This window comes from Camellia sinensis, chromosome 9 (assembly GCF_055761805.1).
Source record: "Camellia sinensis isolate YWXY chromosome 9, ASM5576180v1, whole genome shotgun sequence".
Taxonomy (NCBI): Eukaryota; Viridiplantae; Streptophyta; class Magnoliopsida; order Ericales; family Theaceae; genus Camellia; species Camellia sinensis.
In genome coordinates, this window is record NC_138969.1 from 98,549,750 (window position 1) to 98,565,948 (window position 16,199).

Here is a 16,199-nt window from a genome sequence, read left to right on the forward strand (position 1 = left end):
GCTGGGCGTATGCAGGATGTGACTCTTAGAACAAAACGAACAAATGAACATGCATGCAAGTGAACATGATCATGCCGATGTAACAAATGCTCATGCCGAGATGATACACACCTTGTCAAGTAGCAAGCAACATGATGCAATCCTAACATTCTTTTAAGGGACATCCTACGCTCTTTAGGACTCAAAGTGTGTGAATAACGTACTATAAGGGACTTGTCCTCTGATACCATTCTGTCACGACCCCAAACCGCCCCTAGTAGTTTGGTGCCGTGATGGCCAGTAATCCGAGATTACCGAAGGCCAACTTTCAAAATTCACACACAATCAGAGTATAGATATAGGGGGCTCACAAGTGCGGAAGCAATAATCTAAAATACAAGTGGTCCATAAAAGCAGTGCATAAGTCAAATGAAATGGCATACATCTTTACATAACTTTACAACTTGAATACAAATAAAGTGAAGTACAAAAATACATATTACATCTTGGAAAAAGGCTTCTCAAGCCGACATAAACAAAATACATGTCAAGAAACATAATATTCAGGATTGCCGACATAAGCATTGCCGATATAACATGCGCAGATCAAGAATCTAACCTTAGAACACGGATCTAACGGTTTGATCTCTAGGAATCAAGCTTGGAAATCTACTCTCCCTCAAGAGCTCTTCTTCCTCATCTAGAGCTTCTCTCTCTTCTTCAAAAACAAGGATATAATAAATGATAGGTTTCTCTCTCTGTCAGCTGGCTTAACACTGCGCTCGGACACGTGGCAACAGCTGGTTGGCTCTCCACAAAAAGGTGATAGATTGACAAGACAAGACTATGGCAAAGCGTATCTAACAAGCTACTCGATAAGGCACTCCGGCAAGTGATGGCATCGGCTAACAACAAGACTTCAGCAACTAAGGTGGCAATGACCTCAGCTAGGAAGGACAACACTTGACTAAGCTGTGCCACACCTTAGCCTAGATGTGCCACACCTCGGTCTAGGTCATACCACTCCAGGACAAGATCGCTTGGGTGCAAAGGTAATATCTCGGCCTAGATAATACACATCTCGGCCTTGGTGATTAACACCTCAGCCTAGATAATGACATCTCGGCCAATATGTCAAAGCAAAGGTGGAGGTCAAACAAGGTGGTTCCAAGATAATTCTACACTGAAGATGACCTCGGTTTGGAATGATCTAGGCTTAACACAACCTAGGCTTGGCATGACCTAGGCTTAACATCAAAGAAGGAACAAAGCATGCAAGCAATACTTAACCAAACAAGACAAGATTCATGAATGCAACTTAACAAGACAAGGTTATGTAAATGAACATGAACATGACCATGACATGAATATGGGTCGCTACAGCATCTTAACATGGCAAAACATACAAATGCATGCAAACATGACTAGGACATAAAATGTGGGTTATTACAAGGAGTATATGAAGAAATTAATTCATAGTCGTTAGAAGAAAGAATGTGAAACATGCATGCCTTATGTTTATGGTTTTCTTCACGAATATTTATCTCCATCTATTTTCCCTTTTCACTAATGAAAGTAATCTGAAATATTTGTGTTTTATATGAGAGTAATAGCAAGAAATGATTTTTGTAGCCTTGTATTTGAAAAATAGTGAATACAAAGTTTATCTTTTACAAAACAATGAACTTCCAGCACAAGTAGAATTCTGTTCGGGTTGGAAACTGTCATGACCCCATCCTGTCCCAAAACAGGATAATGGACATAACCAACCAGTAGTGTCAAACTACTAAAGGCCTAACAAAACAAAACAAGGTTGAACAACAAACTTTGGGGCTTATGCGAAATAACTTGTCCACTATTTTAGTTAAATCCATTCAGAGCAAGTGCATAAGTAAAATGAAGTCCAAACAAGCATATGTTTTGTTTATTTACTTGATATTCACATGTTCAAACAGCAAAAAGAAAAAGATGCAACATCAAAAGTCATCCTTACAAAAACCCTAACTCATGGTACAAAACTCTAGTCCTAAAGTTGCAACGCCACCAAAAGACAAAATCAAAGAAAAGGAATTCTAGTGCGACTCCTCCTCATGTACTTGATCTACGTCTTCATCTACATACATATAAGGGAGAGGGGTTGTCACAGCCCAAACCTGCCTTTATAGGTTTAGTGTTGTAATCGGCCAGTAATCTTGGGATTACCAAAAGCCCCTGAACAAATTAAACAAAATACAAGGGCTAGCGGAAGCAAATACAAACATATAATGTCCATAGAGCTATGCAGAAATACATGGAACTGAAATTTTAAAAACTTATATTTACATATATATGTATATATCATGTCATTAGAATATCAGCCTTATGTCATCTTAGATACAGATAAACCAAAAGTTTGTCCAAACAAACAAAAGAAAACAACTTAAACTTAAACTTGCATCATGTCCACAAAACTCGACCACATGACATTTCGGAACCTCCTCGGGAGGCATACTGGTTGACAGACACAAACAAATCTCCAGGCAATCCTTACTGAGCCTGGTCCTGCGCCTGATTACCTACATACATGAATAATACAGTGAGTTGGAGCCTAGTGAATAACACAGGGTAAAGCGTTTATAAATGATGTCCATCACAAATTCAAAAATCAGAGCTCGTATAAAAAACACACCAAGATTCACATACTTATATAGAATTCGTTAGCAGTTATATGTGGTACATCCATTAGCTATTAGATCAAATTGGTCATAAGACACATATGCATTGTCAGTACCGACGACCATAAAGGTCAACATTTTTGTGCACAAATAGCCATGGTATTGTCACCCCCATGTGAAGGCCACGTGAACATATGCCTCGATATTGTTACCCCCGAGCAAAGACCATATGAATATAAATCTCGGTATTGCTACCCCTAGGCAAGGGCCACATGAACATAAGCTTCGGTATTATTACCCCTAGGTGAAGGCCACGTGAATTAAGGATGCCACAAATATATTTCAGAAAATTGGACATTCATTCATGATTCACAAAATAGCATTTCAGAAAACAGATCATATCATATTAGTCAAAAAATACTTATAGTCAAACATAACTTTACAGAGTTGTTACACACAGATAGCTCTAGTAGAAGAATAGGTCACATGAACAAAACAGATTGATCAGGCGGGCAGAACACATGACCTACACAAATACGTAACAGATACACATTGAAACACATGCTCGGAAAACACTTACTCATTTTTTTTCTATCTTGGTGTGTTTCTAATCCTTATCCTCATTACTATGTTTTAATTAAGGCTTAGAAATGCCTAAGATACAATGAGGATGCCACAATGTAACTTGAAACACTTAGTCAAATTTGCTAAAAATAGGGTCTTCGCTATAGCTCAACTTTGGTCGCTCGAGTGGTCTTCAAAACACTGCAAAAGTATTAGTTGTGTGATAATCTGACTCCATAATATACTTTCATTCTTTAATTATCCATGTGATTATGTGTTTAATATGGAATTACATGCTTAGTTGTGTGAAAGGTATGGGCCTTGTTTGATTTGTGTTTCTCAAAAAACTTTGGGAAAAATTCTCTACAAATAAGTTTTCAAAAGTAATCAAACCAAACAAAATTTTCCAAAAAAAATTTCCAAAATTTGTTTGGTTTACAAATTTTCCAAACAAATCTCTCTCTCTCTCATACACATCAAATCAATCACTTTTTCCAAAACTCGCTCTCAAAATAATTTTTCAAAACATCTTTTGAAAAAAAACCAAACCAAACAAATTTTCGTACTTTTTATCTAAAAACATGTTTCTCAAATACAAACCAAACAAAGCCATGGTTTGTGAATTTCTATCTGTTTAGTACAGAAAAATCTGTTGAGATTAGAGCTTTGAGCTGAAAATTGAAGGTCTTAGAGATGTTAGAAAACAAAACTAACTTGATATTTATGACCAGTATGATTTTTAAGGCCTAATATGAAGTTTTGTAAAAATTGAAGTCATAATGACTTAAATGCATTTAATTAAGCTAAGGAGTTGAATTATGATTAATTTACATGTGCTTCTAACTTAACATAAGATAGATATATGAGAGAGCCTTAGAGAACTTAAAGACTTAAGCTCAAAATATCTTGTTGAGAGTTCTAGAAAGGGAGAGCAAAAGGAGAAAAGAGAAGATCAAGTCAAGGCTTGGAAGCTTGGGGATTTGAAGGGGAAATTCAAGGCTTTAGCTCAAGGTTGCCTGCTGGAATGACCATTGCAAGGCCAATATCACTGTGAGTAGTAGTATTGTAAAGATAAGTTTTAAAGTACTTGTTTTCCTTTTTAAAGGATATGCCATCTGTAACTTGCATTAAGTTCCAAAATGAATGAGTTTCATGAACGTGATATGATATATACAATGTGGACCTAAGGTCGTTTTGCTATACTATGATATATTTGGGCCCAAGGTCGTTCTGTTCTAATATGATTTGTTTGGACCTAAGGTCGTTCTGACCAGCTGATAATGTAATGGGCCTAAGGTCGTTCTGTTTAATAGGCATGAGGTCGTTCTGATAAAGTGATGGGTCTAAGGCAGTTCTGTCTATATGCTGGGCCTAAGGCTGTTCTGTTTATATGATGGGTCCAAGGCCATTCAGTACTATGTTGGGCCCGAGGCCGTTCTGTAATGTGATCATGAATATGGTGTGGAAGTTATACCATGAACGGTTTTGTCCTCAGTTATTATAGTCTTTTACAACTCATGCTCGGTGGTTTAACCCTCTTTACTTTATTATTACTCATTGAGCTTTGCTCACTCCGTATGTATGTATATATATGTAGGTGATTAGCAGCATGGAGCCCAACCATAGGGTCTGTACCAGGAGTTGTTTGTGAACTCGAGTGGTCAAGTCTTCAAGATGGAGCCTCTGTCTTTTTGTCTTTTGACTTACTTTTTGATATCACTTTGTGTTAACTTTGTTATGATGGTCCTGGGTTATGTAAACTATATATACAAAGAACTTCTTTGATACATAAACTTTTGCATAGACATGTAAATATGTGTGATACGTTGTCATATAAACAATGTATATTTTGATCATATTGGCACAGTTCAATGGACTTCTTTGTATGTGATATACTTCTGCTTATGGCCCCGTTATTGTACTTATTTTGTATTTTTGTTTGAGGCCGTAGGTAATCAAATGATTACCGGTCAGCTATGATCCAAACTCTTAAGGGCGGGTTTGGGTCGTGACAAAATGGTATCAGGGCATGAGTTAATACCTCACACACGGGTCCATTTGAGCTATTAGGAGTCTAGAAAAGACTTAAGTTGCATGATGCTATATATATGATATGCATATGATATGATATGAAAGATGTTATTATGATCTGTATGTGATATGGAAGATGATATGAAGTACGAAATGAACATTATCGTTATGTACTTGTGTATATTTTCTTTGTGTCTTATAATTTATTGTTATATAGATCATGGTGAGGACGAGGGCGGATGACTCAAAGGAGTCTACCTCCGCGCGACTTGATCAGTTGGAAAGAATGATAATGGAAATGGCAGAGGCTATGAGACACCAACAACCTCAACAGCAACAACCACCTCCGCCATTGCTACCTATACCTGACCCACCAGTGGTACAAGACAACTAAGCAAAAAACTGAACAATTGCACTTATAAAAGAGTTTAAAAAGATGAAACCGCCTTTATTTCATGGAGGTGTGAACCTACTCAAGGCTAAATCTTGGGTGTTGGGAATAGAGAAATTGTTTGAGGTTTTTCCCTGCATTGAGACACAGAAAGTGCTACTTGTCGCCTTTACGTTGGAAGTCAAAGCAAGAAGATGGTGGATGCTTATACGGAATGAACATCAAGGACTGAATTGGGCTCAATTTTTAGAAGTCTTTTGTAAGAAATATTTTCCATAGTGCATCAAGGGTAGGAAAGTCACCGAGTTTGAGAACTTAAAGCAAGGGAACAAAACCGTAGCGGAAGATGAAGCATAATTTACAGAACTAGCCCGTTTTGCACTGTACATGGTGGATACGGATTACAAAAAAGCAAGGAAGTTCGAGGGACGACTCTGAAATACCATTTTGGACTAGATCAATGTGTTGAAGTTACCAAAATACATTGATGTATTGAATAGGGCCTTAATGGTTGAAGCTAACATAGCCACTCAAAACCAAATCTCTGAGTGGAAAGGGAAAAGACAGGGTACTAATGTGCAGAAACGATCGGCATCCTCATAGAACAAAAAATCGAATTTAGGAACCTCTTCCAGTATTTCCAATTCTATACATAACTCGGCACCAACTTGCCCCGAATGTGGGAATAAACACCGTGGAGTTTGTCATCGAACAACTAGGGCATGCTTTAAGTGTGGAAAGACGAACCACTTAGCCAAGGATTGTCCCCAGAAAAAGCGACAAAATATGACTAGAGCAACTGCAAGTTCAACCTGTTCAACTCCAGCTCCAGTAACAAAGACTACGGTAAAGTCTAATAATACGAGAGATAATGTCAGACAGGGGAGAGTCTTTGCTCTTATTCCTGGTGATGTTCAGAATACAGAGGATGTGATTTCAGGTACACTCTTTATCAATGGTCATCTTGCTCATGTGTTACTTGATTCGGGTTCTAGTCATTCCTTTGTTTCGAAAATATTTGCTCCTAATTTGAATAGACCTATAGAGCCATTGAATTATGTGTTGTGTATGTCTTCACCATCTAGGGGCTCAACGTTATGTGCTTATTTTTATCCTGCATGTGAGATTTTACTTGGGAACATTCAACTGTATGCTAATTTGATGCCACTCGATATGGATCATTTTGATAGAATTTTGGGAATGGATTGGCTAACTAAGTATCATGCAACCATTGATTGTGTGTCTAAACAAGTTGTTTTCCACCTTTCGAGACAACATGAATTTATTTTTGCGGGGCATGGGGTAGCTCCTTCACCCTATATGATATCAGCCGTGAAAGCATGCAAATTACTTCAGAAGGGTTGTCGAGGTTATTTGTGTAGTATTTTGAATGTACAAACAAAAGATGTAGGCGTTGATAATATTCCTATTATTGGTGAGTTTCCAGATTTTTTCCAGAGGAGTTGCCAGGGGATTTGGTGGACCATGAAATTGAATTTGTAATTGATGTTGTGCAGGGAACTTAACCGATTTTGAAAGCTCCTTATAGAATGTTAACGACTGAAATGAAAGAATTGTAGGTATAGTTGCAAGAATTGCTTAATAAATGGCTCATCTGACCAAGTACTTCACCTTGGGGTGCACCAGTTCTTTTTGTAAAAAAGAAAAACGGAACACTCCGGTTATATATCTATTATAGGGAACTTAATAAGGTAACCGTGAAGAATAAGTACCCTTTGCCCAGGATTGATGATTTATTTGATCAGTTGCAAGGAGCGCAATTATTCTCCAAAATAGATTTAAGATCTAGGTATCATCAATTGAAAGTAAGAGCTAAAGACATTAAGAAGATCACTTTTCAAACCAGGTACAGGTATTACGAATTTTTGGTTATGCCATTCGGAGTTACTAATGTGCTGGCGGTCTTTATAGATTTAATTAATCGAATTTTTAAACCGTACTTGGACGAGTTTATTGTTGTGTTCATTGATGACATACTTATCTACTTGCAAAGTAAGAAGGAACATGAGAAACATTTAAGAATAATCCTACAAACACTTAGAGACAAGAAATTGTATGTTAAATTGAAGAAATGTGAGTTTTGGCTAGATGAAGTAGTGTTCTTGGGGCATGTGATTAATAAAGAAGGTGTGTTTATTGACAGACAAAAGGTAGAAGCTATTGTGAATTGGCCCACTCCTACTAATGTGTCAGAAGTGCACAGTTTCTTGGGTTTAATCGAGTACTACAGAAGATTTGTTAAAGATTTTGCTAAAATTGCAGTGCCGCTTACTCAGTTGACACAGAAGGGTGTTCCATTTGAGTGGACAGAACAAAGGGAGTCTGCCTTCCAAGAGTTGAAAACAAGGCTAACTACAGCACCAATTCTTACCTTACCGTCCAGTACAGATGGGTTTGTTATCTACAGTGACGCTTCTTATAAAGGATTGGGATGTGTACTTATGCAGAATGGAAGGGTAATTACATATGCTTCTCGTTAACTTAAGCCTCATGAAAAGAATTATCCCACGCATGACTTGGAGCTAGCCATAGTGGTTTTTGGATTGAAAATATGGCGGCATTATCTGCACGGTGCAATGTGTGAAGTCTACCCTAACCATAAAAGCCTAAAGCATTTCTTTACCCAAAAAGAGCTTAATATGTGACAAAGACGGTGGTTGGAACTCATCAAGGATTATGACTTGCAAATGTATTACCATCCCGGTAAAGCTAATACGATAGCAGATGCTCTCAGCAGAAAGTTTGTGGGAAATCTAGCATGTTTGCTTACGGGGCAGAAAGAGTTACTAATAGAGTTGGAAAGAATGGAAGTAGAAATTGTGCTACATAAACAAGGTGGAGTGCTAGCTGAGATAACGACACAACTGGCTATCATCGAAGAGATTAAGTAGAGGCAAGTGGAAGATGAGTTTCTTAAGAAAATCTATGATGAAATAGATGCAAAGCCAAAACCAGGGTCCACTTTTGAAAATTCAGTGTTGAAGTTTAAGCAAAGATTATGTGTTCTGAATGTTTCAAAAATTAAAAGAAGAATTATAGAGAAAGTGCATAAGTCTAAATTTGTAATGCATCCCGATAATACAAAAATGTACCAAGATCTCAAGCAAACCTTTTGGTGGCCTAACATGAAAAAGGAGATTACAGAATTGGTTTTGAGATGTTTACAATGCAGGCAAGTAAAAGCGGAGCACCAAAAATCGGCAGGATTACTTCAATCTCTTCCAATCCCGGAATTGAAGTTGGAGCACATAACCATGAATTTTATCGTAGGCTTACTTTATACATCCCGAGATATGAATTCAATATGGGTTATTGTGGTTAGACAAACTAAATCTGCCCAATTTTTCTTCCACCATTAATCAATCCTAAGTCATACAAGCTCATAACGCATGGCATGAATGCATGAACAATTAAATACAATGATGCATGAAAGGTTTGGTTATTACAGAAACACTCAAATAAATTCATAGAAACACTTTTATGAAATATGAAGCTAATGGAGTTAATTTAACATGTTCTCATTGTGTGCAAATTTTGGAAAAATTATTTGACAACTTTTCGTGTTCAAAACACATTTTTAACTTTGTTGTTGTTTGGAGGTAGCAGCTAGGCAGACTTTACCAGGCTATGGTTTACTCTACAAAATGAATTTTTAAGTGATTCAAATTGGGCAATCTATATTTATGAGTTATATTTCAAATGCCACTAGTTTCATCAATTTTTATTAATTATTGAAAGAGAAACACATGTTTTCCTAAAATGTGATGAATTTAGATGAGTTACTGTTATTGAATTAATTCATCCCTTTACATTGATCAAATGCTTCGAGCCCTTAATAGAAATGTGCCTAACTTATTTATCTACAACATATTTGAATTTTAGAATTTTTTGACGTCATTTAATATTTCTTTTATGTGTTTATTTGTGCAGGCAGATTGTTGGAAATTTCAAAATCTTCAATTATGTGTTAAGAAGCTTGTTTTTCTCATATTTTCTCTTAATGTACCTATTATGAATACATACAAGAAAGACGGTTAGTTGTTAAACAACGTGCATTATTTATTGTTAGGTTGTACTATGGTATATAGTCTAGTGGTTCAAGTTAACGATAGTGAAATGGCAAAGTTATGAAATGGTAAAGAATATGGAAATGTTAGGATGTTGATTCGGGGCGTGGCCCTGGTTGGAAAATCTTGTACAAGAAATGTCGTGAAACCCTAAGATGACATGAGTTGTATTTTGGCTTTTATATGGATTTGGTAAAGGTATAAGGGTGGCAGTGAAGGTCTCAAATAGGGAGAGTATCCCTGGAAAACCGTTCCTTTGGGGAATATAATGGTCCTGGTTAAGACCAAGTCCTTTTATACTCTTTGATTTAGAATTTGTCACCTATGGTTGTTGTCTATGCTTCTTCTGGTCTTGTAGTTGATTGGGAATTGTTATTTGGATTGTTGGTTTATGTTTTAAACAAGTTGGGAGTTAATATTTCAAAGAAAATTCTGTCTGTTTATTCTTTACTTCGCTTCAGTTTTCTTTCCTTTTTCCCAAAATATGTGTTTGCAGTCTAAACTTTTGGGAGTAGGGTGTTCTTTGTTCGAGCGGTCTTTTTATCGGTCTGAACATTTGTGTCACACCCCAAATCCGGGCATGACCGGCCGTGGCCCACAGGGACTTAGCCCAAGGCACACGTAAGCCTAAACACGAATCCAATCACATTGAACAACTGAACAATAGTCCAATAATAAATAACCAAAACTCAATCCAGACATGCCACAATTATAAACGGCAAAATCAACCGTAATCAAAAACCATCCAAACTTATGGGATATAAACAACCCACATATCAAAAATAATCCTAAATGAACTTCGATAAGAATAAATATAAATATGCACAAACTTGACATAACACTCTAATCTAAAGGAATGCCCTAGAGGTCCATGCAATTGAGTCCCCGCTACGCCATGAGTCCACTCTAAGTCCTTCTAACACCTGGAAGTGATAAAAACTAAGTCAGCTGATAGCTCAGTGAGTAGTAACATGGATAGTAAATACAGTTTTGAAAACAGGGTTCAATTCCAAAATAAGATATATATCACAGAAACTAGATTGGCATACAGTTTGGTAAATACAATCTGTTTCAAAAAGAAGGTTCCACAATTCAACACTTAAAATACTCATGTCTCGCAAGAACATGATAAACGACATTTTCCACTTAAAACAGATTATAACATGAACACCAATACTTTTCTGGGTACCAATAAAAATAAATAATCTGCCACACATTTCTCAGGCTATAAGCCCCGTTGGATCCAATACCGAACTAAGAGTCATCCTCAGGGTGGCACCTGGGCCTTTTCTCAAAGACGATCCGATTGAAGGTCACCTAGTTGTTTTTAAAGGTCTGTTCCTTACAATCGTTGAGCACTAGAGTCATCACGGCCCAACCCGGATCTATTCCCTAGTGGCCAGAGTCACCACACACAGTGGAATAATTTCCCTGGACTAAATACACACATGGTCCCAATAATCAATACACATCAGTTTCGCAAAACATGGTAGTTCATCATTATAAACATGAGACCAAAACAAATAGTTTACAGTATGCCAAGTTCACACATGTTTCAGAAATAATTTGATTCAATTGATAATATAATAATTTATCAAAACAGTTTAATCTTGAAACAACAATTTAATTTTTCCAACAGTTCAGGGTAGGGGAACATTTATAAAAATATGTAGCATGAAACTACTCACCTGAAACGCAATAATATAATCCTCGAATAGAGTGTAAAAGTCCAACTAGTGGCCTGAACCAAGTATAAAAACTACGCGTCACAACTAATTTAAAAATACTAAAAAAAATAGGAACTAAGTAACCTCAAACTAAAACGCACTAACACGGCTCAACCCAACTCGCCGTTACTCTTAAATATTACCTAAGTTCATATTCTTCAAGGTCTAAAATCACCCAAGACATAGATTCCGATCGAAACTTAACTAAAAATAACTTTAAGATGAAACAGTGTTTTAAACAAGTTTTTCCAATCTATTCGCTAACTTTGAAAATTACAAAACCCACTCCACGCTATTCGAAAAATTCCAATAACCTCCAGATATAATCTAATATATCTTAAGTTTCAAACCCAATTAGTTTCACTTGATTTGCTTATCAAAATAATTTTCTGCAATTTATTATATCCAAACAGGTTGTTTTCTGCAGCACTTTAAAGAAATTAACGGTTCTCTTAATATACAAGAGCAATCAATGCAAGGCCAAAAACGTACGAAACTAGACTCATAACCGGTTCTAATGACACTAATTAGATAATTTTTGGATTTATACCCAAAGAGAACAACAATCCCGAATTTACTGTTTCGGACTGGTTTCCTGGACAGATTTGAATACCTCAATTTATATGGATTTCGACTCCCAAAAATTATGAAAAAATTCAAATATGCAATTCAATGTGTAATTGATCTACTGTAAAAATTTCAGATTAAAATTCATCCGTTTGATATGGTTTCTTGATTTTTAAAGTTTGTGATTCTGTGCAGAATTTTTGGACTAAGAATTACACCATTCTTTATACATGAATTTAACTCCTCAAATTTATTAACAGTATATATATATATATATACAAAATACATAAACCTACAACTTCTCCATCAATGATCTAAATAATAATAGAGTAAGAATAAAGAACAAAAACAAAGAAAAAAAAAAAGAAAGAAGAAAGATACCTACCACACCCAAAAATTACTCCTTGTTTGCAATCCCCTTTTTTTCTTCTTCTTTTCTCTCAAACTTCTTCCTCCCCGTGGCTGTGTGGCTGCTGCTATAGAATGTATTAGGAACCTAGGGTTTTTCTTTTCTTTTCTTTGTTATACATAACATAAATGACTCTAGACAAAAATGTCCTTTGTTTTATTTTATTTTATTTTATCTCTCCATTAATTTAAATAAAATACAACTACTATTAGATCAAAATATGCTTACTAATTTGACACTTAATTTTATTTTATTTATTTATTTATTTTTAAATAATAAATCTTGCCTTTAAATTGAAGACTTTCACCATAAATTTATTTTAGGTTTTAAAATTAATTAAAAGATCCTCCAATAATATTTAATTTGCACTTAAAGATTCAAAATAAAATATTTGAGATTTGTAAAATTATTATTTAATTATTTACTTAATTTTTATATTCGGGTTCTCACAATTTGGGAGTTTGGTTTCTTTGCTCGAGCCATGGTTTGGTCGCTCGAGTGGTGTTATGTGTCTAACGCTCGAGCATTGTTTTGATCGCTCGAGTGGTCTGTTAGTATAAAGCTACTGGAAAATATATTCTTTTCACTTTTTTGCTTTTCACTTCCTCTATTTTTCCTTTCTGAGCGAAATTTCTTGCTCTCTCTCTGTAAATCTCACCCAAACTCCTCCTATATACCCTAATTCGTTAGTTTTTCCGCCTTGGTGCTTTGAGAAAAAAGGTAGAGCTCGACGTAGTGATCGTTTCAATCTGAAAAGTTCAAGCTTTGGTCTCCGTCAAATCTTTGGGTTTTATTCCTCTTCTCTTCCTATTTTGAGGTAGTGGTTTGTAACACCACGCGGGAGGAGGGGGGGGGAGGGGTACCCGCGCATGTTAAATAGTTCGGACTCTCGGTCTCTTGGATCTAGTCTCACAATTGCAATGTAAAACGTAGATAAGAGTCCAGATTTGGCAACTTTTAGAAAATCTATTTTATTGCAAAAACATTTGCCAGAAATAGATTGCGTCATCAGAACTCAGAGTCATAACTTAATATTTATTTTGGGAGAATTTGGAAACACGTGACTCATACTATGGTCATTGTTCGTTGTAACCAAGGATGCTTGGCTCGGAACTTTAGGTATGAAAAGGGAAGTTCATTAATTGAGCACCCCCGTTCGCTCGATCAAAAAATCGGTATTTACTAAATCATGATATGAATTTTATTAGCTTTACATATTCATATTCTAATTATTTATTAAATCCTAAAATTTAATATGTGAAGCAAACAAATATTGACTGTGTCGTCTATTTCGGAACAATTTAATTTCATTATTTTAAAAATATTTTGAATAGTGCAATCATGCAAATCAATTTTATTCTAAATTAAATAACACAACATTCACCCACTGGCATCCATAGAGTTATATCAAATAAGCAACTAGCCACATGGTAAAATGGTAGACATAGTAGAAAAACATACACAAGTTGGATATTAAAGTACAAAAACTTACATATTTACTAGTGTCCCGCAAATAGGCACAAAACAAAATTAGTAAACATGTATGATCTTATATACAAGATCCTAATGCAATTCACTCATGAAATGCAACTACAGATCCAACTTCTAACATGTGACATGTGAATCATCTGAAAACGTGAGGTAACGAACAAAATCATATAATAATTAATTGAACCCGTTGATGCAATTTCAGCTGGATCTTAAGGCATAAAGCATGGATATAATGCATGGATATGATGACAAGCAAAATAATATGCATATTTATAGAATATAAAAAGCATGTAAAAGAAAGAAGTGGGGTAGGGAATTATTACAACTTTGAATATTACAAATCCAAATAAAGGAGGAGAGAAATAAAAATATTACAATAAAATATCCTCACAAATTACTTTCTCATTAACAAAAAAATAGAAAAATAGAAGCTTCAGGGGGTCTCGGAGAGTGTTCTGTTCGACACCGGGAGACAGCTGGGTTCTGTCCAAGAGAAAACTAGCTAGCCAGCCAAAAGATGAGCTGGCCTTTTTGGTTAGCCAGCCAAAAAGGTGGCTAACCGACTAATAAGGCCAGGCTGAAAACTCTGTTTTGTTCAAATACCAGAAAAACAGCGGAAAATATGCAAGTGGCTCAAGTAACCACTTCCAATTAGCTTACAACATTTTTATAACACGAAATTAAAGCAAGAAAAGCAATACAAGAAAGGAAAAACAAGAAAGTAAAAGAAAACGGAGAGTGTGCAAAATTTACCTTCTAAGGAAATATTTTATTTCCAAGCTTCCTTTTGATCACCCTCAAGCTCAGAAAGTGTGTTCTCAATTTTCCGGTTGAAATTTCGAAATTCTAGTTAGAATGGTATTTTTTGGCTACTTAACAGTATTTGTGAGGGGATATAGACATCCCCGAACGTCCCGGGAAAAATCCCATTTTGTTCATTTGGGCATACTACAGCTCGGACTCAAATTTCACGGTTCTTAATCTGATCTTGCAAAGTGCAATGCGAGATTGATAAATCACCAAAGAGTCCAAATCCGACAAATCGTTTTTGAAAACTGATTTTTGTAAAAAAGTGCCAAACATGGACTGCTTTTCCAGATACAGAGTCGCCACCTAAATATTTTATTTTGGGAAATTTAGGAAACCCTGACTTGTGCCTAAGTGTCACGACCCAAACCCGCCCCTGTAAGTTTAACACCGTAACCGGCTAGTAACCCATGGATTACCAAAGGCCTCTGAACAGATTAGTAAATAATAAGGGGCTGCGAAAGCAATAAATGCAAAATAGATAAGATCCAATGAGCTGTGATAACATACATGGGACAAAACATTTCAAACTTATTTATATATATATGCAAACATGCCAGTCCAGCTACATAATATTTACAAAGTATGTACAAATTTTACTTCCTAAGATCTGACTTTACAAAGCATATGCAAACACTAGCATGGAAACAAAAACAACCATGGCGTTAAACTTCGATCGGAACCTCCTTGGGAGGCACAACGGTTGGCTGACAAAAACAGTATAAAAGGCCGTCAACTCTGGCCCTGGCCATGTGCCGGCTCACCTACATACATAATATAAACTATGAGCGAAAACCCAGTGAATAATAATAGAGTAAAGGGTTTCAATGAATGAGTTCGTACAGATTCAGAAATCATAATTCGGTTTCATATCAAAATCATAGTTTACCCAGATCATATACAGACATAAATCATAAGTCATGATTACGTTTACGTGATACATCCATTAGCACTAACAGAACAAAATAGAATAGAACGTATACACGTGGGGTTACAAATAACCAGTTCCATAAAGGAACCTCCAGATCCGGGCAACAGAACAGAACATAAGCTGAGCCCCCGTGACAGGGCCTCCGGTACGGGTAACAGAGTGCAGACAGATATAAGTTCTATAAAGAAAACTCCGATACCGGGTAACAGCTGACAAAGATTACATGATGCTAAGGATGTCACGAATACATATCCGAAATTGAACAATCATTCATTGTACAGAACATATCATTTCAGAAAACAGATCTTGTTTTATCACACAGAAAATAGATACAGTTGAACATATTTTTACTAAATTATTACTCACAGTTGGCCTTGAAACAGACAGACGGAGCAGATTGATCACACGACACGCGGCACGTGACCTACATAACACACAATGGGCACACACTTGAAACATACGTTCTAATTGCACAAAACTTATGGCGTTGGTTCTTAGTGTGTTTCTAACCTTAAATCCTTACTATAGAGTCTTAAACATGGTGTAATAACTCGACCCCC

The 16,199-nt window shown here is 36.1% G+C and overlaps 1 long non-coding RNA gene across 1 annotated transcript; it reads right to left on the reverse strand.

Annotated features, from left to right (window-relative positions):
- Positions 1-10,331: 10,331 nt before the first annotated feature.
- On the reverse strand, positions 10,332-12,536 carry LOC145798701 (uncharacterized). The gene is made up of 3 exons (XR_014340126.1): positions 12,387-12,536; positions 11,396-11,448; positions 10,332-10,630 (listed from the first exon to the last, which is right to left on the reverse strand). It is a non-coding gene; the product is annotated as an uncharacterized LOC145798701 (long non-coding RNA).
- Between the last annotated feature and the right edge of the window lie 3,663 nt (positions 12,537-16,199).